Below are 26,474 nucleotides of genomic sequence, written 5' to 3' on the forward strand. Positions count from 1 at the left end.
GCGAGCGGCGAAACCCGGAAGTAATCCTTTCCGGTAATTCCGGGTCGCCGCAGAATGCAACCTGACAACGCGCAACCTGAAGCAAACATAACATGAGGTATGACTGTATAATAATAATAATAATAATAATAATAATAATAATAATAATACAAAGTCTTCCTTCAGTTCAGAGTTTTTGCCCAACTGGAAAACGGTGTAAATGCAACACATATTCATTAACATATAATCATGGGTTACACAAGACAGTAGTATTTTTCAAGAACACCCCCCCCCTTCTTTATCTTTTAAATGTTACATTCCCCCCACACTGAATTCCTTCAAATTTAGACAGACTCCAGTCCACATCACTGGGTCATCTACTCCAGTCTCACGAGAACAAGGAGTTCTGAGGATGAAAGTCCAGAAAGATCAGACAGTGAACAAGAAAAATAAGCCCATTATTCACCAATATATTGGCATTCTGTCTCTTCCTCCTACCAGTCCAAGCACTGCACATGAAAATTGCAGAACTGAAAATATACTGTATCTGAGATGCCACATAAGATCTATGAACAATTTGTCCCTCTTGTCATTGTCAAGAAAACCTCAGCAGAAGGTGTGTGTGGAGGGAGGTGGGATTTAAGTCTCTCTAAGATATTAACTAAACCAGCAGTTTTCCCAATCCATTGCAATTCCCTACATCAGCCTTCTCCAACATGGCGCCATCCAGGTGTTTTGGACTACAACTTCAATCTTCCCCAGCCAACATGGTTGTGCTACTTGGGGATGATGGGAATTGTAGTCCAAAACATCTGAAGGGTGCCAGGTGGGCTGCGGAGACAGCCACCATGATCATTTCCCATAATTCCTTCACATAGCATTGGCCCATGGCATTGTGGGAAATGGAAATGAAGCAAGGTCGGTGAGGAGTGTGGCCTGTGGAGAGCTCCAGGGGCCAGGCAGAGAAGCCTGGAGGGCTGGGTTTGGACCCCCAGGACTAAAATTCCCTACCCCTGCGGCAGAAAGTCCCACATTCAACCCCTGGCATATTCAGTTAAAAGGGTTCAGTAGCAGATGATGGCCTGAGATCCTGCCATTCACAGCAGACAACAGTGGGCTAGCAGTTTAAAAAAAAGTCCAAGTATGGTATATGGCAACTTCCCATGCTCCTATATCTACCAGAAGCAGAGATGGCAGAGCGCATTGCTCATCTGCTGACTCTCTGGGAAATGGAGGGGTTACAAAGCCAGGTAGATGTGCAGCTATGGCCTCAGGTGGCACAGGAGAGAGAGGTCACACTAGAGAAGAGAGGGAGATAGAGACCCACCATCTTTTCCACGTGCTCCCAGAATCTGCTGCCATTTTTAAAAAGCTCTTTTGCACAGGTCATGGAGTTTTGGTTTCAGATGGTTCCCTGCAGAGGGAAAAGCAAAGCTTTGAAAGAGAGGAGCTTTGTCGCTGCCCGGGGCAGCCAGGATCCGAGTCCTTATTGCCAGGTGAAAGCAAATGAGAGCTCAGCTGCAGTGGCTGAGGGGAGCAGCGGGGCCAGCCAGCACCTGGGGGGCTGAGAAATTGGCATGTGTCTGTCGACTCCAGTCAACCAACCGGCAATCAGCACCAGCTGAAGATCTGCTCTTCAAATGACTGATTCCGTTCCGTAAGGCTGGAGTGGACCTCAGACCATCAACTCTCTCCAGTATACTTATTAATACTCAGGAAAATGCCCCAGCTGAGGCTGTTAGCTGCAGGAACAGTGGCGAGGGAGAGAATGAGTCGAAGGGAGGAAAAGCACTTAGGAAGACAGGCAGGGAAATGGAAACAAGGCTTCTTGAAAAAACAAAAACAACAACCTCTATTTTGTTTCTGTTTTTCAAGGGGCATTTCTCTGCAGCACCTGCCACCTGCTTTCTGGTCCGTTGTGACCTCTGATGATCAGGGCACCCAAACTTGTGGTTTTATTTTGTTTTTTCAATGGCAGTTTTGGCAAGCGACAAGAGGTGTATTATTTCAGAATCTCGAGTTTCCGAAGTTGTGCCTTAACCTTTCAATCTGCTTCTTAATACCCACGTCAGGGCTCTTGCTGAGAAAGAGGCTTAGTGTCACTGTCCTCAATCAGTGTCCCTTCATTCCCTTTCATTAAGGACCATGTTTTCCTGACAAAGGATAACAAATGGACACCCCTGGTCCCTAATGCGCTTTTTGACTACAGAGCCTGTTTCATTCCTCTGCAAAGCAATTGCAATTATTTGTCATTTTAATATGACTTGGCAAGGGGATCCAAAAACACAGGGCCATTATTCATCAAAACGTATAGTCCCCCCCACTTGCATTAATATTACAATATCATTATTATTAACCTGACATTGTATGGGCTAGGTATAATGGCATCATGTAAAATAAAGACACACAAAAAAGGAATGGAGGGTTAAATTATTTTTCAACCACACTCATATTGCAAGGCAAAAAGCAATTTAAAGAACTGTTCCATTTCTGTTAAAAATGCTGCAATTTATTATCATTAGTGCTGGGCTACCTTTTACTGTGCTACTAATGGAAGCAGTATTTTTCCACAATTAATTGGGAATAGTAAAGCTGCATTGTACAGCCATTCACATCAAGCATAAAGCAGATAATATTAAGTATTGGATGTTTTACATTTCTGCCATCCAAAGCTTCTACCACAATGTGCTTTGAAAACAAAAACAGGAAAAAACAGCAAATTTATCCTTGAGTAGGTACTTCAACATTTGATTCTTTTGTAACCTGTCTTCTTCTTCTTCTTCTTCTTCTTCTTCTTCTTCTTCTTCTTCTTCTTCTTCTTCTTCGTCTTAAGTCCTACAGGTAGGTTTTATTTTGGTTTCGGGCTGTTGATACTGGTGATGGGATGAAAAGTTCTCAAAAGTGAACTTTTGGCCAGCTGGAGTTTGGAGATCACTGACAAAATAGAGATGATTTGTTTTACATTAAATTAAATTATATTTAGAGGTCAAATTAAGCAGTAGAATCTTTAGTTAAAGCACACAAACACAAAAACATTCTGTAGACCTATCTATCCTATAACACAGGCATAGAAACCTGTGATCCTCCATCTACTGTGGGACTCCAACTCCCATCAGGTGGAGGATGATGGGAGCAGCATTCCAGCAACCAATCCCTTATCCCTGCAATAACATAGATTGACTTTTACGCTAGCTTGACAGTCATGGCTTTCACCAAAGAATTATGCGAACTTACAGTGTCTAATCTCCACTAAAGATTCCCAGTCAGCACCCCATTCTCATGACCAGATTGCCAGGGATCTTCTGGGAAGGGGGAATTACCTTAGGCAAGGTTTAATTGTGCAGCTTGGTTATGCCCACAAACTTGGTTGGCAGAAGAAGTCCAGACATCTCCAGGGATGGCCCAAGACTTCCTATCACTAAAGCAGAGCAGCAAATGGCTCCTCCCTACCGTGGCGGTGCTTAGTGATGTTTGTATATGTTTCATACTTGTAAACCACTTTGACTCCTATTTTAGCTTTAAGTGGCATATAAAAGAATACTAATGAGTTGCATCCAATGCTAGTTCTACTCAAAGTAGGCCTTTAGAAGCTGATGGATGTGACTAACTTTGGTTCATTAATTTCAATGTGTCTCCTCAGAGTAGGACTAGCACTGGATGCAACATCATATCATCTAAAGTTGTGTGGCAGTGAAAATGCAGCAATAATACCTTAACCATTTGCTGCCCTTTCGTGACACCCAAAAGTAGCTGTCTGAGGTAGTCACCCCAATCTGCCTAATGGTAGAGTTAAAACTGCCCATACTCTTTCTCAGGGAGACACGAAACCCCTTGGTTGTTACATCAACCAAGCCTTTCTTGGCCTATAATCAGTGAATTCCAGTTCCTCGTGTACTATAGTGTACTATAGTGTGAAAAGCTTCTCCCAGCAACAAACAGTGGGTCATTTTCAAGTTATTTTTCCCTCAAATGTCAGTGTAATTATTTATTTCCAATGGAGTTGCCAGACTGGCAAAGCAGAAACAGAACGTGCTACTCAGAAACATCTCCACAAATGAAGGTGCTGCGGCAAACAGCATCACACAACACCTCGCTAGATTGGACTCCCTGCATTTGACCTCTGACAGTCCTCTAAGAAGGTGAGAAAACGTTGTGTTGGGGCTTTTGCGCTCAGCAGCAAAGGCTAATAGAGCCTTGTGATTCTTCTCATGATGAAGACTGTTGTCCTCTGGGAGTTAAAACCAAATCAAGCATATTTCCCATCGGAGTTTTCCACACAATCCAAAGTCCAGCTCAAGAGCAAGCTATATAGCAGTTTAGCTGACCTGCATCCTCCCAAATCTCTGAGAGAGTAACCTGAACAAGTTTTACTATAAAGAGCTTGGCGTGATATTAAATCCATGAAGATTTGTTCTCATGCTACATCCTCCTCGCCCCATAATTTCCCTGTGGTTTCTGCTCTCTGGCACTAAGGTATTTGTGATCTGAATGTGTGGAACTGGGAATTCTCAGGCAATTCTCCTAATTCTTTTTCACTGCTGCTTATGGTTTAAAGTTGACATAAGATCATGACTTGTTCCAAAGATCATAACTATAGTTTCCCAGTAAGGATGAAATGGTTAATTGGCGCATAGTGTGGCAAGCCACAAGTTGCGGCCTGGCACATTTTCTTTTGACCCCACAAACAAATCAAAGGCAGCACCAGGCAGCACATCACAGTGTTGAGCTGGGTGGGGAAATTGCCCTTTCTGTTCTTCAAATCATCATGGGATGTCTCCAGACTGTCACTATTTTGCAGGAAGGAATAAGTGCACACTGGAGATTTAGGTTTTTGCAATTAAAGTGGATTAAAGCCGTGGTTCCCAACCTTTTGGGTATGGCAACCCAAAAGTTCAAATTTATTTGGCATGGTGACCCATCAATTCATTCCCACATGAATTTCGGCCTTAGGTACTGTAAATACAGCCATCGATTTAGCACATTTCAACTGCGTTTGCTTATTTTATAACCATTACTTGATGCACCCCAGCAAAAGTTTATCTAATGTGGAATTGCTGAAATATTTATAGTACTTACAAAATTATTCAGTTTTGCTTTATCTGATCACAGGATATTTTGAGTTCATTTATAAAGTATGCAACCTACCTGCACTTGTGGATTGGGACCATCAGATTGGGAAATGCTGGATTAAAGTATTCTGTTGCCCTAGCGCAACAAATTCACTTAAACACACTCATATTTTGAAGTTAGGAAGGTGGTGGGGCAATTTACTGAAAAGTGTGGGATGAATGAGCGATTCATGGGAAGACATGTACACAATCTGCAAGCAAACCAGGATGAATGTTCATTGTCATAGAACCAGCACACAAACAAATGTGCAATGAAGACCGAACATAGTCTATCTAACCACCATGTAAGCTTTGAGCAAGCAAATCAGGATACACTGATGACATCTACACACATGCCTAAGACTGTGTATGGCCACACCTACTTTTTGCCCAGGCCCACCCCAGCATGTGGCCCTCAAAGGTGTTACAACAGAGCAATGCAGCTCTCTGCCTGAAAAGGGTAAGCCATTCCCTACCCTTTAATAATTTTGTATTGATTTCAAGAGAACAAAATGAAAGAACTTCAAGAAACCATACACAGTTGAATTTACAAAATAAAAAAAATCCTTCCAGTAGCACCTTAAAGACCAACTAAGTTAGTTCTTGGTATGGGTGAGGTTGATGGACTTCCATTTCATGCGGCTCAATGTGGTGCCTTCCATGGTTCCAGTTGCAGATAGGTAGCCGTGTTGGTCTGCCATAGTCAAAATAAAAAAAATCCTTCTAGTAGCACCTTAAAGACCAATGTACATACCAAGAACTAACTTAGTTGGTCTTTAAGGTGCTACTGGAAGGAATTTTTTTATTTTGACTATGGCAGACCAACACGGCTACCTATCTGCAACAGTTGAATTTAGTTACAGATACAGGTTATAGAATACTTAGCACAGAGTCAGACCAGAGCACAGCAAATTTATTACATTATCTTAGCAGAATCATTACTAGTTTTGTGTGACTATTACGCATCAGCATAGCCCCTGCAAAGTGGGACCTGGGTATTGCGTGGGCCTGAGAATTCTGAGTCCTTGTTAATAAAGGAAAATAAAAATAAAAACCACATTTCCTCAAGCTGTTCTTTCTGTGCTTCACCTCTCCCCACTAATCTGTGTTGTGTAAGATGTTCAGACGGGGCTATATCCCAAACATTATTGAACCATGCCTCTTTAGATAGCACTGTACATCATTTCCTTTATTGAGTAATGACCATCTGAGCCACCAGCAAAAATAAGACAATATTTTTATGCTTACCTGTTGGATTAAGGTCACTTTCCAGTGATAATGTGGCATCTGAATATAGACTGCATTTTTAATCAAGGCATATATTGGCTTATATCTTGATCAGGTAAATGGGCTTAGACTTTCAAAAGTTTCATGCCAGGCAGACCAGCTGTTCAGAGAGCCTTGGCAATGTTTTCCTCCTAGACAAGGCCCCCCCCTTTCAATTTATAGCAGAAAACAATTCTCAAAGTCGTAAAAGCTGGAATTACAGGCTGACACAGACCCTACATGATTAAGAGTTTGGTAAATAGTAAAATAAAACCATGTGCCTCCATTAAACTTGAGCCTAAGGTCAAAAGGCCAAGAGCACATGGAAAACAAAGCGACTGGCTGGAGAAGGGGGGGAAGTGTAAACAGGGGAAGAGGCTTTTTTCCTATTTTATTTTGAGGCTGTAAACTGTTCCTTCCTACTGTTCCTTCCTTTTTACTTTGAGGAAGTTTAAATATGCTGGCTTAAATGTAATTATGCAAAGGATTTAAGAAATGCTAGATTTATCCTGAAATTAAGTCAGCCAGCCTAGCCCCCCTGCCAGAAATGAGACGCCATCCGAGCTATCCTGATATATTAGTTGTCAGACATTTGTTTAAAGACCTCCAAAAGGAGATATTTCATTGATGATGCATGAGAATATGAACCCAAGGTCTCTGACATCTGTTCAAGATAAAAATTTAAAATTATTAACCATTTGTTTTAGAAGGCAATAGGGCAAGGAAGGCAAGAGGTGAGCTGGTAATTAAGATTCCTTGTTGAGACACATGTAAGATATATTACTACTTATTTGTCATTTATAGATGTAACAATATATAGCTCTTTGTGTTCCGTATAAGGACAGGAGGATATGGGTGTATCTTAAAATTGGTTATAGCAATCAGCCAATAGGAAATTCAAGCAGGCTGATTGAACAGAGGCGGCCACAGGAGGAGCAAAGGGGGGTGGATTAAGGAAATATAAGTGCTGGCCATAATGGCAGGAGGCCAGGCCAGAGCTTGGTAACCATATACCACTGTGCCTCTCATTTATTTGTCTGACAAATAAATTATTATTTTAATTTCTCTGTTGCTGCGTTGAATATTTCATTCCAGCTAAGTGTTAACCACAAGCAGGGTGCTACAATAACAGTGAAAGGGAAGGGTCAAGCAACAGGAGTCGACCCATTATTGATGAAATTGTGTCAAATACTAAGACCAAACCACATTTACTATTCTGCATTCCCACCACACTTGAAAAAATATATATTCCAAACACCTTCTCCAGCACAAGGGGGATCTTCCTTGAATTAGAAGCTTCCTCGTTTGATTGCTTATGCCACAAAGGCAAGAGCAACGGAGCTACAATTACAGCCAAGAGGTTTGGTCACATATCCCTTAAGTATCTGCTCATAAATTCATGTGTTTATCACAATCACAGTGTTTTGGTGTTCTCCTAGGCATGTAATGTGTGCAGTTGCTCAAAGGTACTACGTCAAGCACAAGCTTTTAACTCAGTCCACCCACTTCCCCTTGCTATAGCAGGAACGTTGTACAGTGCAAGAGGGGAAAGTTTTCCTTTTAAAAAGAAATTGCCATTTCTTCCTAATACAAATCATGAAGCCAACAGAGGGCCTCCTTTCAATCCTCGCGAGTATACTTCGTTCGTCCTTGGAAAAAATATATCGAATGCAGCTTTCAAAGTGATTTATTATGTGTTATTGTTACAGTGTTCAATATTGTTCAATACCGAACTACTGTACTGATTACCACTCTCCACTCTGCTTTAGTTCTATCATGTGTTTTTATTTACCTCCTGAGGCCAAAAAACATTTTAATTGGTTTAGTGAAGCTTGAACTCTCTTTTATCAATGACAGGTTTCATCAGAAGGGAACTAAACCAGAAACTCTCTGCATAGAGTTTTGCGCCCCTCTCACCAAGCAGCGAGAAACTTCTCTTTGGGGTCAGTTTCTTAGGGACAAAAGATGCCACAGGTGGCTCCTCCATACCACAAACCCTTTTATTTCTGAGGTGTTGCTGTGCTGCTATTTGTTTTAAATTGAACTGGCACTTTGTTCACATCGGCACCATCCATTTAAAGTAGTGCCATGCCACTTTAAACAATCATGGCTTCCCCCAAGGAATTCTGGGAGCTGCAGTTTGTCAAGGGTGTTGAAAAGTTCTTAGGAGACGCCTATCCCCCTCACACAGTTACAATTCCCATACTTCCCTGGCAAGATGATTCATGGTTATATGCCACTCTGGGTATACAATAGGCTCTCATAGGTTTCAATGCATTTTTTGTAACCTAACTTTCAGCAACCAGATGTTCTGGACTACAGCTTCCATCAACCTCAGCCAATATGTGATGGGCGTTGTAGTCCTAAACATCTGGAGGGCACCATGTTGGGGAAGGCTATCTTAACCTTTGCATCTAGATGGGTGAACTTTCTGCTCCTCGTTTTCAAATCTACATTTCCATATCAAGTTGTGACTATAAAAATAGTATCCATGAAGATTCATGCATTTTAATGCAAATATCATCTAATAAATACATGTTCATATGCAATTTTGCCTAACATACACATACTTGCAAAGCTATTTCTCCTTTAAAAAATACATTGTTGTATATTGTTTTCACTAATAATGTTCTTTTAATGGACACTTTGCCCCTAGTATTTTTATTTTTGTACACATAGGCTGGAGAACTGCATTGCAAAATTTGGAGAAGTATGATATTTCGCAGGACAACTGTGTTTTGGTTCTCATATTGTTTGGGGATGTATAGATTAGGTAGGTTTGCCTTTAAATGATAACTGAATTGAATTCCTCCTCCATCCTCACCTATGTGATTGTTGTTTTTATTGTTGCACACAGCGAGAAATGGCAGGGAAAAAATCATGAACTAAAAGCCATTTGAAACTTTCAAGTTCGATTGAAATTCAAGAAACATATGCTGTGTTTCTTAAAGTAAAGTTTAGGGGTTTCTTTAAAACAACAGCAACACATGCTACCCTTGTTTCTACGTTACATAAACAGAAAGCATTCTAGCAAACTCAAGATTTGCATTTTAGGCAAATCCTAAAAATCACAGCGTAATTAATGACATTGTTTTGACTTTCTATACAAAGTGAAGAGATATTATACTGTGAATTAAAATGTATAATGGACTGTTTGGGGTGTTCCATGTTTGTGATATCTGCTGAACTGCAAAAAGTTGTTAAATTATTTCAACTCCTTTTTTCCCCCATCCCACTGTCTCTTTTCTTTAGTAGCAACAATAAATTCTTATATTTTATCCTTTCTTTGTTTATAGGGTGAAAATGGCACATAATGCCCTTTTAAATGGATGTAAAGTTGGACGGTGATGGAGTGTCTGGGTTGTGATTTAAATGCCTTTGCCCTGTGCTTTGTTGGTTTTCTTAGTTCCCAAGTGAGACGATAATGTTTTATAACTACCGTTTACTTCTGAATAAAATTAAATATAGAAGTATAAGCATGGGGTGGGAGTGGGATAACTTACCCAAACAATAAATTTGAAAGTTAAACTGTTTTGATCACATCTAAAATGAAAGAGGTTAGCATCCTGTCCCAAACATTATACTGTAGCTTCTTGGATTTGAACCAAGGCTAATTGATATGATGAACGAAATTTACTTTTTTCAATCAGGGTCAAGTACTAATGTGGTACCCTCTAGATGCTGTGGATGGCAATTCCCATCAGCCCCAGCCAGCTAGAAAGGTGGGAGCACGGATATCTGAAGGACACCACATTGGATAACTCTAATCTAAGCTAATAATGTAGCAAGAGTCCTGCAGGATCAGGCCAGAGCCTATCTAGTTGAGGAGCTTGTTCTCACAGTGGCCAAACAGATGCTTACAGACAGCCCGCAAGAAAAAGCTCAGTGCAACAGCACTCTCTCTGCTTCTGATTCCCAGGAATGGGTTTACAAATGCACACTGACTCCTGCCCTGGAGGTAGAACGTAACCATGTAATATGTTGGTAAAGCATGTCTAAGTGCTATGTCTGAGCTGCTCTGGAGCTGCTTAGCATGCAGTGTGTCCAAATTTCATCATGGCATGACCTAAAAACAAGCAGCATGGTATACAATGGCCTTGGCCTTGTATACCTGAAGGAATGTCTCCACCCCCGTCATTCAGCCCGGACACTGAGGTCCAGGCTCCAAGGGCCTTCTGGCGGTTCCCTCACTGCAAGAAGTGAAGTTACAAGGAACCAGGCAGAGGGCCTTCTCAGTAGTGGCGCCTGTCCTGTGGAACACCCTCCCACCAGATGTCAAGGAAATAAACAACTATCTGACTTTTAGAAGACATCTGAAGGCAGCCTTGTATTGGGAAGTTTTCAATGTCTGGTGTTTTGTTCTGTTTTTATATTTTGCTGGAAGCTGCCCAGAGTGGCTGGGGCAACCCTGTCGGATGGGCATCTTTTCAGTAATAAATTATTATCAAGTAGAAGTCTCTTCCATCACTATCTTTTAGCTGGAGATGCCAAGGGTTGAGTTTAGAATCTTCTGTATGCAAAGTATTTGACCTGGTCAGTCACTTTGGCATATGAATCCATCTTTGGGATTGGACTGTTAGAATGGCACAAATGAAAACCGCAATAAAATATTGCAGCGTATCCTATACTCCATCCTAAGGGATGTAAGGAGTCACAGTTTTCCTTTCCACTCTGTGTTCATTGCATGTACCACTGCTTCCATTTCGCTGACGCTCATCTACCACCAAAAAAAGAAAGACACTGTTCATCTGTGGCAAAATGGCATAGTTTACAAAGTTTATGTAATTAATTATGGAATGCATTGCTATTATGTTATTCCGCCCCATTCATTTGAATGCGAAGGAAATTAAATGCAAATGCAAGGGGGGGGGGAGAGAGACATAATCAGTTACATATCATTTGCAGACTGAAAGCAGCAGCCGCAGCGAATACAGATCGTATTCCCTGGATTGATTTTCATCCCAGACATGGGATGAATAAGCAAACATTGACAATTTCCACTCCCATTTCATTGGAATTCTCTGACATCCCTTCCTCCTCCTATTTAGGATTCCAGCCAGTCCTTCTCCCCAAGCAAAATATCCTATTTCCCCACTAAGAAGAAGAATTTGGATTTGATATCCCGCTTTATAACTACCCTAAGGGGTCTCAAAGCGGCTAACAATCTCCTTTCCCTTCCTCCCGCACAACAAACACACTGTGAGGTGAGTGAGGCTGAGAGACTTCAGAGAAGTGTGACTAGCCTAAGGTCACCCAGCAGCTGCATATGGAGGAGTGGGGAAGCGAACCCAGTTCACCAGATTACGAGTCTACCGCTCTTAACCACTACACCACGCTGGCTAACTCCTGGTCTTCTTTTCCAACTAACTGTCAGTGTTCCGTGGCGACCATGCTCAACCCTCATTGGGCTGCTGGGGAGAGGGCTGCCCCCCTGAATGTTTGTCCCCCCCCCTCTCTCTTTTTCTCTCTCGTTCTGGAATGCTCAGGTATCATCCAAGCATAGTGGCTCCTCTTCTCAGTGGTCCCATTTAGGTTCTACTCCTGTTGACACTCACTACCAACGTTCAGTATTAGCAAGAACATTTTTGTGCTAGGAGAGACAGGATTGATGTGGAGGTTTCCCCACCCCCAGCCCAGATCTTAATTAGAGTTTACAGGGAAGTAGCATTAAAATCTATGTTCAGAGTATGCTAATACACTGTCAAGAATTCTTCCTTGCCTCTAATTTCAGCGAAGAAAAGGAGTTTGCAGTTCAGACCCATCCTCTCTATTTTATACTCAAGGCGGGATAGTACGACTCCTTAGGTCAAAATAACAATATCTGCTGCTATACACTTCGCTGCCATTGAGCCTCATGCTATTCAATAGAATGCATTTCAGCTCCAGCTATTTCCTGTCACCCAATGGAGTATGTGAATGTCAGGCTCTTTCTCATCAAGTCTCCAAAGAATGGCTAGGACATCTCAGGACAAGCTTTGCCATAATGTCTCTGCATCACCTATTCACTCTCTTCCTTTTGTATCGTCATAATAACAGACTTGCAGAGCTCTTCTGGCAGTTGGGAGCACGGGGTGGCGCATACTGGCCCTTTCACTATATACCTTATTTCTCACTTGCCGACAATTTTCTCGAGGGAAAAATATATATATTAGGATGAAATTTCTCTCGGCTGTCCTCAAACCAATCTCCTTTTCGAAGTGGAATTGGTGCCGCCGTATCTTTTATTGGATCAGCTGGTCCTTGGAAGATCAGAAAGCATTTGAGTCACTGAAACGTTCATAAGATTAAAATGTGTCGCAGCGGATGGATTGCAGGTTACATTCCCAGGTGGCTTTCACAAGCTGAATCCTGGCATCATTCCTTCTGTTTATGAGGTTCAGTCTGTGAGTGCCATTGTGTATGTAGCCAGGCCTGGTGCCAGCAGCCGGCGAGGTCAGATACGGGCCTAGTGTCCCAGGGGCTCAGAGTGAACCTTCATTGACCCAAACTGGCTGTGTCACCACTCCCTGCTGAGGTGAGGCTGAGGTCTGCAGTGTGTGTGTGTGTCTTAGAGATGGGGGGCATCAATGGCACTGTGCTGAGGGGGCCCTGAAATCTGGTACCAGCCCTGTATGAAGCCAAAACTGGACATGAAGGAGATATCGGAGGTCTGGGGAAACCTCAAGGTGGATAGGATTTTTAAAAGGGGGGATGAGGGATGTGAACCCCCCAAAATAGCTCAGTGAGGACTAAGCTTGCTTAATGGTCTTGGAGGTGAGGGAGAAATAAAACCAGTCAGGGTGGGGACATGGAATGAAGTGGAATCCTGGAGCAGCAGCACTTCATTCTGCAACATTTTATTGCAGCTCCCACTTGTGGGTCACCAATTTATTTCTGGCCAGACTAGGTGAGGTCCTTCTAGTTCACAGATTATAGGTTTAAAGGAAACAAAAGCCCAAGAAAAATAACGGAATATGTATTAATTGCCACTAACTCCCAAGTTTTTGTTTTTTTCCAATATTGCCTATCGCGTAACCTGGTTTCCACAGTAAGCCCAACACGGCCAGTGCAAAAACAATTATGAGACCCAGAAAATAAAAAATGGCACAGCATTATACTCAATATTTATAAACTACATCAATGAATATGCAGAAAGAAAACAACAAATGATACAAATCAGAAGACGGCACCCTGTTAGAAAAAAATCTGTTTGGACCGCTCAGTCATTTTGAATTCAGTCTGTTTTTTCCCATTGTCCTTGGAGAGAGTGGTAACATTCAAGTCCTGGTTCTTCCTTTGATTTTCTGGCAAATAAAGGGGTGTTTTTTTCCATGCAGCTGTGTTTTTTTTTATAAATATTTTATTAAGTTTCCACAATAAAAGACAAAGAAAATACAAAATCACAAAAAAACAATACAATACAAAAATACAAACATTAAACACATCAAAAGAAAAAGAAAAAAGAGATAAAAACACATATAATAACAAAAAACAAAAATTCCCTCTTTCTTAATTTCTCATCTTCAATTAGCTTATTTTCCGGACTTCCTCACATCTCCCGTTCTTATATCCCTTTTTAAAAAAAATTAATTCAGCAAATTCATATCGTATTAATTTATCTGTTGTTAATCCAATCTTACATTTTGCTTTGTTGCTAGAGCCCCTGCAATTCATTTCAATGTCCTTAACATTCATAAATTTTACAATATTTCTGCAAATAAGTTTTAAATTTCTTCCAGTCTTCCTCCACCGTCTCCTCTCCCTGGTCTCGGATTCTGCCAGTCATTTCCGCCATCTCCATGTAGTCCATTAGTTGCATCTGCCAATCTTCCAAGGTGGGTAGATCTTGTGTTTTCCAATGCTTTGCGATGAGAATTCTTGCTGCTGCTGTAGCATACATAAAAAAAGTTCTATCCTTCTTTAACACCGATTGGTCCACTATGCCCAGGAGGAAGGCCTCTGGTTTCTTCGGGAAAGTATATTTAAATACCTTTTTCAGTTCATTATACATCATTTCCCAGAAGACCTTGATCCTTGGGCACGTCCACCAAAGGTGAAAGAATGTACCTTCAATCTCTTTACATTTCCAACATTTGTTAGCAGGCAAATGATATATTTTTGCAAGCTTGACTGGGGTCATGTACCACCTATCCATGCAGCTGCTTTTGTCAAGGTATTACTGCGGATCTTACTCATATACCCACTATATGAGTTCTTGAAGCTCTACTAGTTTGTCCCACAGAGATTAATAAGCAAGGATGCAAAATACCACATATTACATTAATAGATTGACAGTTAGTAAAACTATTCAGTATAGGTTTCCTAAACCATAAGTTCCCTACCATTCTTATTCATCCTAAGGATGGTACGATATTTGGCCTCAGTAGTTTTACAAATGGAGCAGAGCAGCAGAACTTGAAGAATGAATATTAGCAAGGGTAAGGGTAAGCGTCACACTAATTCCACGGAGGCCCCATTAACTACATTTTTTTTTTTTAGAACATCAACATACTCCAGCAGAATTGTATGCTTTTGTTTTCATAGAGCAGATTCGTATGTGGTGGCTCCCTGTTTGTGGAATGCTTTCCCAAAGGAGCCTCGCTTGGTACCTTTGTAACATACAGTGGTACCTCAGGTTACAGACGCTTCAGGTAACAGACACTTCAGGTTACAGATCCCGCTAACCCAGAAATAGTACCTCGGGTTAAGAACTTTCCCTCAGGATGAGAACAGAAATCGTGCGGCGGCAGCAGCTGGAGGCCCCATTAGCTAAAGTGGTACCTCAGGTTAAAAACAGTTTCAGGTTAAGAACGGTCCTCCAGAATGAATTAAGTTCTTAATCCAAGGTACCACTGTATCTTCAAATGTTAACCAGTCTATGGCCTTTTAAAGTATGGTGGTGGTGTTGTCTTTAAAAAAAACCCAAAAACCAACAACTTCTGCTATACAGTATTATGTGTTTTGTACTTTGTGTTGTAAACAGCCCTGTGGTCTCTTGATGTCTCATTTCAAAGGGCAAGACCCACATTCAATAAGCGTGAAGTTCATTGAATGTTCCCTTTAAATTCTGTAAGTCCTAATGGATTCAATGTCAAGTTTGAGTTAATTTCATACCTGTAACATCTGCTGGTAATTAATCACCTTCGAAGGCATTATCATAGCTGTTATAAATTAGGTTTTCAGAAAGTTGTGTTTATTCCGTCTTTTTCTTCTGAGAGAAGTTTATGTGCAGAAGTTGAGTGAAATATTGGATGGTTCATATTGGGAAAGTGCAAGAGACAGACCGACAGACAGACAGATACTGTGTTGGATATATAAAAATAAGTTGTACTTACAGTTAAATAATTTGTCAAGGTAAAAGCAGCTGCATGGGGGAGACAAGCTTTATTTGCCAGAAAAGCACAAGAACTGGAATGCCTCTTCCAGAGTTTAAGGTTATCACACTCTCCAAGGACTACTGAGGAAACAGACTAAATTGAAGAAGACTGAGCAGTCAAAATGATTTTTTTTTCTCCTGGTGTGTAATCTTCTGATTTGTATTATTCATTTTTTATTTCTGTAGTTTATGGTTTATACATATTTATTGAGCATAATACCATGCCATTTTTATATTTCCTAATTGCTCTTGCATTGGCTTCTAGGGACCCCAGTTGTCATTGTTCTTTATCCCAACACAACCAGCGACTTTTCAATCGGCACTTATTTGGGCATGTCCACTAGACACTAAAATTGGGCTCTGTCGTTTGTCATCTATAATAAGATATAAGCTTTTGAATTCTAAACTTTCAATCCTGGCAAGACTCTTCTTTCAAAGTCATGAATGTTGTGGAAAAGCATAACTAAGCTGCTGAGTGTTTGAAACTTTCAAGCCAGGTCTTCCAGAAATGCTGTGCTGAATATTTCTCCTTCTCTCTCTCTCTCTCTCTCTCTCTCTCTCTCTCTCTCTCACACACACACACACACACACACACACACACACTATAAATTTATGAGAAATTACATTAAAAAATGGTGAAAGAGGAAAGAACATTTCAGGGAAATTCTTATGGACAAGGTTCAGGGTTTCTGTTCTGCTAACCTTACTTTCAAGGTGGCCAAAGGGTCTTTGTGGGTGCCCTTTCTTTTATTCTGCAAATCGACTCTCTAGTGGTCTGCACTGTGCAGCCTCCCTGGATGCTGATGTTTCCTTAAAAAAACCTCAGTGACACCCTTACCTTGGCTTTCTGTAAGAACAGGAAAGTTGGGAGGGCCTTCTTTAAATAAATCAGTGAGAGAGGGTTTTTTGGTTTTTGAAAGATAAAAGGTAGGACTTTCATTAAAAACAAAATCAGTGCCTGCACAGAAGGGGCTCAATAAGGGACCTCCTTGGATTCTCATGCTTCAGTTAAAGCTCATGGGATGATGTCAATAGTTAACTTCTTCCTTGGGGCTTTTTCAGGTTAGGAAGTTGAGGCAGCTAAGGAGGCTGCAGAGATGCTTAATTGAAATATGCACGTGAGCTACAGCCACCTCACAATGATAAGGTAAGCTCATCCCACCCCAAATGATATGATTTTTTAAAGTGCCCTTGGTATGGATAATTTTAATAAAATGGGAGCAGAAATTGCCAATGTTTTCTTATTCATCCCATGCAGTGGCGTAGCGTGGGGGGTGCAGGGGGGGCCGGCCGCACCGGGCGCAACATCTGGGGGTTAGGGTTAGGGGGCGCAAATCCACGGGTTAGGGGGCACAAATTACTTGCCTTGCCCCGGGTGCTGACAACCCACGCTACGCCACTGATCCCATGTCCAGAAAGCAAATGAATCCAGAAATCAATATTTGTTACTGTTGTTGCTTTCAGTTTGCAAATGATATGTAATGATTCAATTTATGTTGTGTTTCCTTTGCATTGAAATGAATGGGATGGAATAACATAATGACAGTGATTAATTAAATAAGTTACATGATTTCACCATGGTGGACAGCAAAATGAATAGCATAGTTTGTGGCAGAAGATGACCTGCAGTCGAACAGAAACAGGGCTGTATGCACCGAATACAGGGAGGAATAGGAAACTGTGCTTTTATTCATCCCTAGCTCCAAGCAAGGAGCAGAATAATGGAACCCTCTTTCACTGCAGAAGAAAACTTTTGAGAAATTAGAGGACAAATTTTGGCACATCACCATGTTCAACTAGCATAAGCTAGCGTCTCACACTGGTACTTAAATTCTTATCTGTTCCCTTGTTCCACCATAGAATCTTGCTCGGGTTTAGCAAATTAAACAGCTCTGATGCTCACACTATGTTAAGAACTACAGTGCCCTCTTGTGGCAGAAACGTGGGACGGAATGATTCTTAAGCGAACAAAAGCCCTTTCCAAATTACTGTTTTTAAAACAATGGGAGTGCTCAAGGTCACTACTGCACCTGACAATGCATTGTAGAGGCTGGTTTCAGAAATCTCAGGGCATGAAGGTAAAAGAGGTGGCCACCTTCCTGCAACTAAGCAGATCTGTGTCTCTTCAGTGACTGGGAACCGTGTGTGTGTGTGTGTGTGTGTGTGTGTGTGTGTCTCACCTTGGGCTCCATCACAGAAGAAAGGCAGGACAGAAATTTAAGAAAATAAGTAAATAAAATCTACCACTAAGCGCCTGCAAAGAATCCAGGATTGGGCCTGACTCCTTTTGAGGCAATGTAAAGAACAAACTCTTCCGATGCTACACAATCACAGCAGCAACCTCTTGGGTACTTCCATAATTTTGGAGGGTAACCACACTTTCTAAGGGAACGACCACAGCTCAGTGGTAGAGCATCTGCTTTGCACAGGTAAGTTATTTTTATTTCACAAGATTTCTGTACCATTTGGGTTGAAATGAAACTTCCCAGGTAGGGTTGGGAAATCCCTCCCTCACATTCTGGAGATCTGCTGCCTGTCAATGTTGGGCAATGCTGAGCTCAATGGACCAATGATCTGACTAAGCATACGGCAGGTTCCTGTGTTCCTAAGTTCCACTGCACTCGTGTAACCTCTGTATGGCAAAAATTATAGATATGGCTGGCAAAACCATTGCCATTACATATGTTGGCCAAAAGCAAGTTAACTTGGGGTACATAGTAGTTATACATCAACCTACAAAGCTTTTGTCCATCTGCTCCCACTTTGCTGAAAGTCCCCCAAGACCAAATATCTCAATCAGCTACATGATCACATATGACGGCTTCATGTTATTCCATTCTGATTGCATATATTTTAATAAATACAGGAAGTGACGTTAAGGGAGGGTACAGCACCTGCATGGCATTTTTTAAAAGATCCTAGCTTCAATTGCTGAGTAAAGCTGGGAAAGATTTGTGCCACACCCTACTTTCTCCATGTGAATCCAAGCATGAAATTCTGGTCATTCCTGGATAAGAAATTCAGCCGCATGTGTGAACCAGCCCTTCAGTGAGATCAGCGGAAGAGGACAAATGTACACTTCTTGTGCTGGGGTCAGCACTGTTTTGTGCTGGTGCGCGGGCAAATTCTGAAGAGCAGAAGCTCACAGTGACAGCTTCCATTGCCAAGGACAGTCCAAAATGCAGGCAGCAGTGCTGGTCTGCTATCTCCCATCATCTCTGACCATTGACTATGTTGGCCCTGGACTGATGGAAGCTAGAATCTGACAGTATCCAGAGGCTGGAGAAAGCAGGCATGTGATTGTTCTTACACACCTGTTATGTAACCTGGGTGTTTTGTCCGCAAATTCTAACAATGCTCATGCAGTATTTGTTAAGTAAACCATATCATACATGACTTGATTCTTTTAAAGAGCTGAAGATAAATGAACAAACGAAACATGCACCAGTTGATTCTCACTTCCTGGCAACATTAATAAGTTTGTATCTTTCAAAACTGTTTCTTATTGCCACTGACTATCGGTTATTGGCTATGTAAATAAATATGGATTTTGTCACAGTCATTATGCCGATGAGGCAGAACACACAGCACTTTCCCTCCCACCGAAATCAATGGCAATGTTCCAATTGATTCTATGAGGTCAGGATTGCACACAACAATTCTTGACAAACTTGGCAACTTAAAAGTTTTATATTTCTCTGTTACTTGTAAGAACGTATATTCTCTGATTTTCCACTGCGGGTCACGACAGTCGTACTTTAGAAGTCGAACAGAATCCATTCCAGAAGTCCATTCGACTTCCAAAATGTTCAAAAACCAAATCAGGGCTTCTGATTGGCTGCAGGAAGCTCCTGCAGCCAATCAGAAGCTGTGGAAGCCTCATTGGACGTTTGGCTTCCAAAAATAGTTTTCAAACCGGAACAGTCACTACTGGGTTTGCGACGTTCGGGAGCCAAAACATTCGGGAACTAAGCTGTTCGGAAACCAAGGTATGACTGCATTTATTTATTTCTCTCCCCCTTTAAAAAAAAAAAACATTTAAGAAGATAAAAAGATCCTGCTGAATTAGGCCAGCGGCACATCAAATCCAGCATCCTGTTGTCACAGAGGTATAGACTCAGACTGTAACTATCACTTGTATAACACCAGATATGCCCACCACAATGAATAATGAGAAGCAATAGTGGACGGTGGGGTGGCTGAGAGACACTTACCTAACCTCCCAGCAGATGAGTCACTACTACTTACCAGGAAAGGGAATGGTGAGGCAGCAGAGAGGGCAGCATGCTGCAAACGCATAGGCAGGAATGCTGGATTTGTGTTTGCACCACACCCACCTTGCCCCTCTCAGTAACCAGGGGTGACTCACCTGCCTGGAGGCCAGGTAAATGCATCCGCCCCACGACTTCATCCACTACTGATGAAAAGGTAGGTGGGTGAATACCCATCATTAAGGAAACCATGTTTCTCTTATTCCTCACCCTTGTGTGCATTGACGTAATAGAAGAGGAATGAAGAAGAAGGAAGCTCTAGGATCCCGCCGCCCGCCAAGCTAAAGCAATGACATCATCTGCTGCAGTGCCAGGGTAATTGACAGACCCTCCTGTATCTAGCAAGTGGATGAGGTAATAACAAAGCTTTCAAGTTTTACTGTTTGATTGTGTCAGAATGACCATGGAACAATTCAGGAAATGAGGGAAACGAGGCTGGATATTTTTTCTTGTTGAGTTCCATGCTTAAATGGCAACACGTCTTTGAGAATGTTCCTGATTGGAAGCTAATGATTGAATTTCAGCCGGCTGAAGGTCTTTTGCTAAAGCTCGCTGTGTTTTGCAAGCTGAACCTCAGCAGTCAGAAATGAGCATCGCTGAGCTCAATGGGACTTCCTCCAAGGAAACCGTACACAGGATTGCATGATCCTACTAAATTATGAGTATTGTTCGAGATCAAGTAGTTTTCAATCTGTGGTGCATATCCATCCACTGACAGCATTTTAATGCCTAGTTCAGGATGAGCACAAAAATCAAAATGTGCCTTTGGGCTAAAAATACATTGTCAGAATTTAGCGTAAGAGCAATTTCTTTAAAAAGCCTGTTGGCAATTAGAATTAGGAGCTTCCATAGAAACAGAACTATAAATCATTTTACTTTCCATTCCCTCTAGATAAAAGATGATTACCACTAATACAAGCTGCAGGAGAAATCAATAGGATGTTTTATATCCCCAGTAGGTCATAAACTTACTATAATTAAGAATGGTGTATGAGCTAGGTCTTTGCATCTTCCTGTCCTCCCAGCTATTCATAGTGTTATGGGTTTGCAGGGGGCAAGGATCCCTCAAAATTCCTGGGTTCTCCCTATAAATCCTGAAATTAGTAAATATGAAGTCAAACAAGCTTCATCGGGAGCTGGGCTTAGAAAGATGCCACCCAAGAACAGAGACAAGTGATGGCTGAGCCATCACCATGACACAAGGTGAGACAAGCCATCAGACAAGAAAGGGGGAGGCTGTCAAGATTACAGGAAAAATGTGAAATCTTTCACAAGATACTTTATAAATTATCGGGGATTTTGGTGGGTGTAGAATCAAACCTATCCATTTGTAAGGAAATCAGCCCTGAGTGCTCACTGGAAGGACAGATCCTGAAGCTGAGGCCCCAATACTTTGGCCACCTCATGAGAAGAGAAGACTGCCTGGGAAAGACCCTGATGTTGGGAAAGATGGAGGGCCCAAGGAGAAGGGGACGACAGAGGACAAGATGGTTGGATAGTGTTCTTGAAGCTACCAGCATGAGTTTGACCAATCTGTGGGAGGCAGTGGAAGACAGGAGTGCCTGGCGTGCTCTGGTCCATGGGGTCATGAAGAGTCGGACATGACTAAACGACTAAACAACAACAACAGGACTGAGTTTACTTAATCACTGTGTGTAGTGCTTTCCCCCCTCCCCTTCCCATAGCTCTCTAGTTCCCCAAGATGCCTGAGCTTCCTGATCTGAAGAACTATGGGAAGACTTACTTTTCCTTCGTATCTTCTCCTGTCTTTTAATCAAAGTATGGGAAGCCAGGGAGGGTGACTACCTTTTGCGTGAGATTAGTGTACTGGCTGATTTTGTTTTTAAGGGAAGTTTACTCCTTACCTCTTTCTGCAATTATTTCTTCTAAATGGGGGAAAGGTTGTTGTTGTTATTTTACAATCAATGCCCAACCCAGGCACTTGGTAGGCAGAATCGTGCTTTCAGCATTTACAGGAAAGGTTTGTCGACGACACCATGGAGTTTGCAGGAAGCATGGGAACCTGGGAAGTCTGCAAAGTGCAAACAACTATGTAATATTTGTAGGATGAATGAAGAGAGACTCACAAGCACCTCTTAGCCACTTCAAAAGTAAGCTGAAGACAGCACTAACCTTACTTCCCCACCCATGATATTTTCTCTTCCCTTTTATCATTTTCAAATGCAATTTCCTTTCTTGTTATGTGATGGGGAATGGCAGAGGGGGGAAATGCAGTTTTCTTATTTCTGGGCACAAAATATTAGGGAGTGCATTTCCAGCTCCCAGCTAAAATTGTGGATATCTGCACAAACCATTGGGCAGCTCAGGACACACTTCTGACTGTTATTCCTCTGCATTCTAACCAAAGTTCCATTTCTTTTGCTTTTGTATTCTGCGTGGGTCCGTTATTCAACCTAGTAAATTGCTCACCCTCGGTTGTCACTGAAGCTATGCACTGACCTGATCGGTCTTGAGATCTTTCCACAATAAATCCCCCGCTGCTCTCCCTAGCCAATATATGGGCTGATTGCTCCATTTGGCACACATTTCCTGGGCTGGTCTCTTGCTCCCAGATTAATTATTTCCTCTTTGTCTATACTGAACTCGACTTGCCGTATACAAGCTATCTACATGAAAAGGAAAAAAAAAAAGCTTTATAAAACCTTATTATATTCCTCTCACCCCCACCCCATTATTGTCTCAACATCCATATTTAAGATTGCCTGCAAGTTGTTGCTGTTTTAAATCTGTTTGCAAACCATTAATATCGGGGTGGCTCAACCATGAAACTACTTTGGAGCTGAATCAAACCATAAACACAATGTTAACAACTAGCAAGGCTGTCAGGGGATACCCTGGGCTTGGTGTACTATATATATGGATTGGGCCCTCTGCATCCCTCCACTAAGCCACCACAGTCTGTTTACAAGAACTCCTGCTTGTGTACATATTGTTGCATGCCAGCCCAATCTCTGAGCAGTGAGAGATTCCAGAGTTTGTGTTTCCTTCGGAATGAGAGACAGCAGATACCATGGTGTTTTTATGATATAGGTTTATTTGTGCATATATACAACCCAAGCTTAAGATGGAAGCGTTCAGAGTATTAACACCCAAAGGAGGCCTTGCTTCTTCCATAGGTCATGCCTACAACCAGAAATATGCCAAGGAGGGAATGTGAACCTCAGGCTGAGCAAGTCACTATTAAACGCAAATCAGAGAAACAAAGAATTGTAGAGTTGGAAGCGACTGCATTGGGTCATCCTGCAAGGCAGGAATCTCAACTAGATCATACATGAGAGGTGGCCATCCAACCTCCAAGGAAGGAGAGTCCACCACCTGTTGTGGGAGCCTGTTCCACTGTCAAACAGGCTCTAATTGTCAGAAAGTCCTTCCTGATGTTTATGTAGCTTTTATATAATGTGATTGATTGATTGATTGATTGATTGATTGATTGATTGTAGTTATATCCCACCTTTCCTTCAAGGAGCTCAAGGTGGCATACATACTTCTCTTCCTCTTCCATTTTATCCTTACAACAACCCTGTGACGTAGGTTAGGCTGAGTGTAAGTGACTGGTCCAAGGTCACTCAAGTGTGCTTCATGGCTGAGTGGAGATTTGAACCGTAGTATCTCAGGGCCTGCACGGCATAGTTCATAGCTTCTCTGAGTTATTCAAGCCCCTTCGCCATGGCAAGGCAATGACAAACCCAGACAGCATCTTAAAAAGCAAAGACATCACCTTGCCAACAAAGGTCCGTATAGTTAAAGCTATGGTTTTCCCAGTAGTGATGTATGGAAATAAGACCTGGACCATAAAGAAGGCTGATTGGTGAAGAATTGATGCTTTTGAATTATGGTGCTGGAGGAGACTCTTGAGAGTCCCATGGACTGCAAGAAGATCAAACCTATCCATTCTGAAGGAAATCAGCCCTGAGTGCTCACTGGAAGGACAGATCCTGAAGCTGAGGCTCCAATACTTTGGCCACCTCATGAGAAGAGAAGACTCCCTGGAAAAGACCCTGATGCTGGGAAAGATTGAGGGCACAAGGAGAAGGGGACGAGATGGTTGGACAGTATTCTCGAAGCTACCAGCATGAGTTTGACCAAACTGCGGGAGGCAGTGGAAGACAGGAGTGCCTGGCGTGCTCTGGTCCATGGGGTCACAAAGAGTCGGACACGACTAAACGACTAAACAACAACAATCTCAGGTGCTAGTCCAACAATCTAGCTGCTACCCCAACACTAACTCTAAGGAACTCACAGTGGTGATTCAGTAGTAAGCTTCTGAAATAGATTACACTGATAGTGACTTACTCAAAGTCTAGTGAGCTATGCCAGCAATTTATAGACTGTGTCCCTTTTTTTCAAAAAAGGAAGCAAAACTTGAGAAAACAGAAGCCATCATTTTAAGGACAAGCCATTCTAGGTAGAAACACACTTCTCCTTCACATGGCTTCAATTTAATTAACTCGGAGTTAATCTTGATTTTAAAATCTTATCCGGGTTCTGCAAGACTGCCGTGAAGAGCTACTGTAAGCAGATGCAGTAGAGTATTTGATGCACCAGCCATATAAGATATTGATTGATATAAAGCAGCAGCTAATGGACCCAAACCAAAATCAAAGGCCAGAGGAAGTGCAGAGAATATTCATGAAATAGGTCCTACATAGGAACTCCGATACTTGGAAGAGCAGCATTGACACCTGGTGTTAGATCAGCAGTATTGCTTTGAAAATTAAAGGACTTTTAAAAAGGACACTGGCTAGTTCCAAGCTAGGGATGGCATGAGACATTTCGGCACCTGACGCAAAACACAAAATGGCACCCCCTCTCAATCAGGGGGAAAGGGGTAAGCGAAGGGGGAGCAAGTAAGGGGACACTGTATCAAATTATGCATTCTTAATCCATAATTACCTGGTTGCTAGTTGTGAGTCATTCCAAGAGAAGACTGGCAAGATGCCCCAAAGAAGGAATATTTATACTAAATTTTCCTTTGAAGAATATAAATCCACAATCCATTCCTAAACTTCATTGCTAACTACCACAATTACAAGTGGAAAACAAACTTACAGTAAATTATAGCAGGATGGTTTTTCCACAGGATCTCTGGATGCATAAAAGAAAAATAATAAATTCCACTATTAGAATAACATTCGTTCAATCTTTTGGACATGGAAACATGTCTGGTGTGCAACTGGGCATGCTAAAAGTTGTCAGTTAAAGATTCTGAGGCAGCTTGCTGTCTCCGTGAAAACAAACCTTCCTGCCTAATTGGGAGCAATTAGCATTTTTAAAGCACATGTAGTTTATGGATTTGTTGTAAGTGTGGCTTATTGCTTGCAATAGATGTTGTCCATTCAAGGTTTTATGGCTTTACAATAAGCTTAAAAGTTTTATGGTTTATCAAGGGAGACAGTCATGCTGTTTTAAGATAGGAGGTGAGGGAACCAGAAGATCAGTGTGTGAATCTGGCCTGTGTTGCCTCTCATGATGAGGGAATCTCATAGAAAACGTGATGCCTTCATTCCCCAGGCAATAGGCTCAGCTGGGCTACATTAGGTTGAGGGAAATTATTAATAGGAGTATCAAATATGGGGTCTGATCCATTACCACAACACAGGCAGGTTGCACAGAAGTGCAAGTATTTGCCACAAGCTGATTAATTCTGCTTTTTTGCAGGGATCAGGTATACTTCTACCTGCCCCACACCTGATGCCACATATGCCATCAGGTGTGGGGCAGGTGAGGGTAATAGTCTTGTGGGCCAAATGAGGAGGCCTAGTCAGGCAGAGGTTCCCTACCCCTGTCCAATTCCATGCCAGATTTTTTTTTAAAGGGAAAGAATGGATTGTGTTGGTAGAACTTTCCATCATCTCCATTTACGTGTGTGTAGTCTACTACAGTTTGTGAATTTTCATAATACCTATCTATGATTCCCCTCAGGGCAGCTGAGAAAAGAAACAGCAGTATCTATATCTTGAGAGTTATCAATAAATGGGAAAATATGGTCCACTGAACTTACAGTGGCCACACTTGAACGATCGATGACCGAAGAGAAATTCCAGTCTGGCACTGCTGAATTATACTTCTTAAGAAGTTCAGTTTTTTCACCTGTGACCTGAACTGAGATAAAAGAACAGCCCCCACCCCCGACCTCTGCAGATATTAATTAGGTTGCCAACACCAGGATGTTTGTGTTGTCTTCAATGCTGCTTTGTGAATGGTCTCTCTATTGATTTGATTTTTCATATAATCATCAGAATCTGTATTATTATTATTATTATTATTATTATTATTATTATTATTATGCATTTCATTTTCCTCCATCCTCAGTGCTAAGAATCCTCTGCTGTCAAAAGTATACTGCTGTACCTTGGATAACATGTCATGTATCTGATGAAGTGGGCTCCAGTTCATAACAGCTCATATCATTATAAATTTGCTAGTCTTTTAAAAGGGCCACAAACTGTGTTTTTGTTGCTGCAGACGAAAATG

At 41.8% G+C, this 26,474-nt stretch overlaps 1 long non-coding RNA gene across 1 annotated transcript; it reads right to left on the reverse strand.

The window, feature by feature from the left end:
• Positions 1 to 1,666: 1,666 nt before the first annotated feature.
• On the reverse strand, positions 1,667 to 26,239 carry LOC310689712. Its single transcript, XR_014517610.1, has 3 exons — positions 25,050 to 26,239; positions 21,845 to 22,011; positions 1,667 to 2,913 (listed from the first exon to the last, which is right to left on the reverse strand). It is a non-coding gene; the product is annotated as an uncharacterized lncRNA (long non-coding RNA).
• Positions 26,240 to 26,474: the final 235 nt, after the last annotated feature.

This window comes from Podarcis liolepis (genome assembly GCF_965112155.1).
Source record: "Podarcis liolepis genome assembly, chromosome: 12".
In the NCBI taxonomy this organism is placed as follows: Eukaryota; Metazoa; Chordata; class Lepidosauria; order Squamata; family Lacertidae; genus Podarcis; species Podarcis liolepis.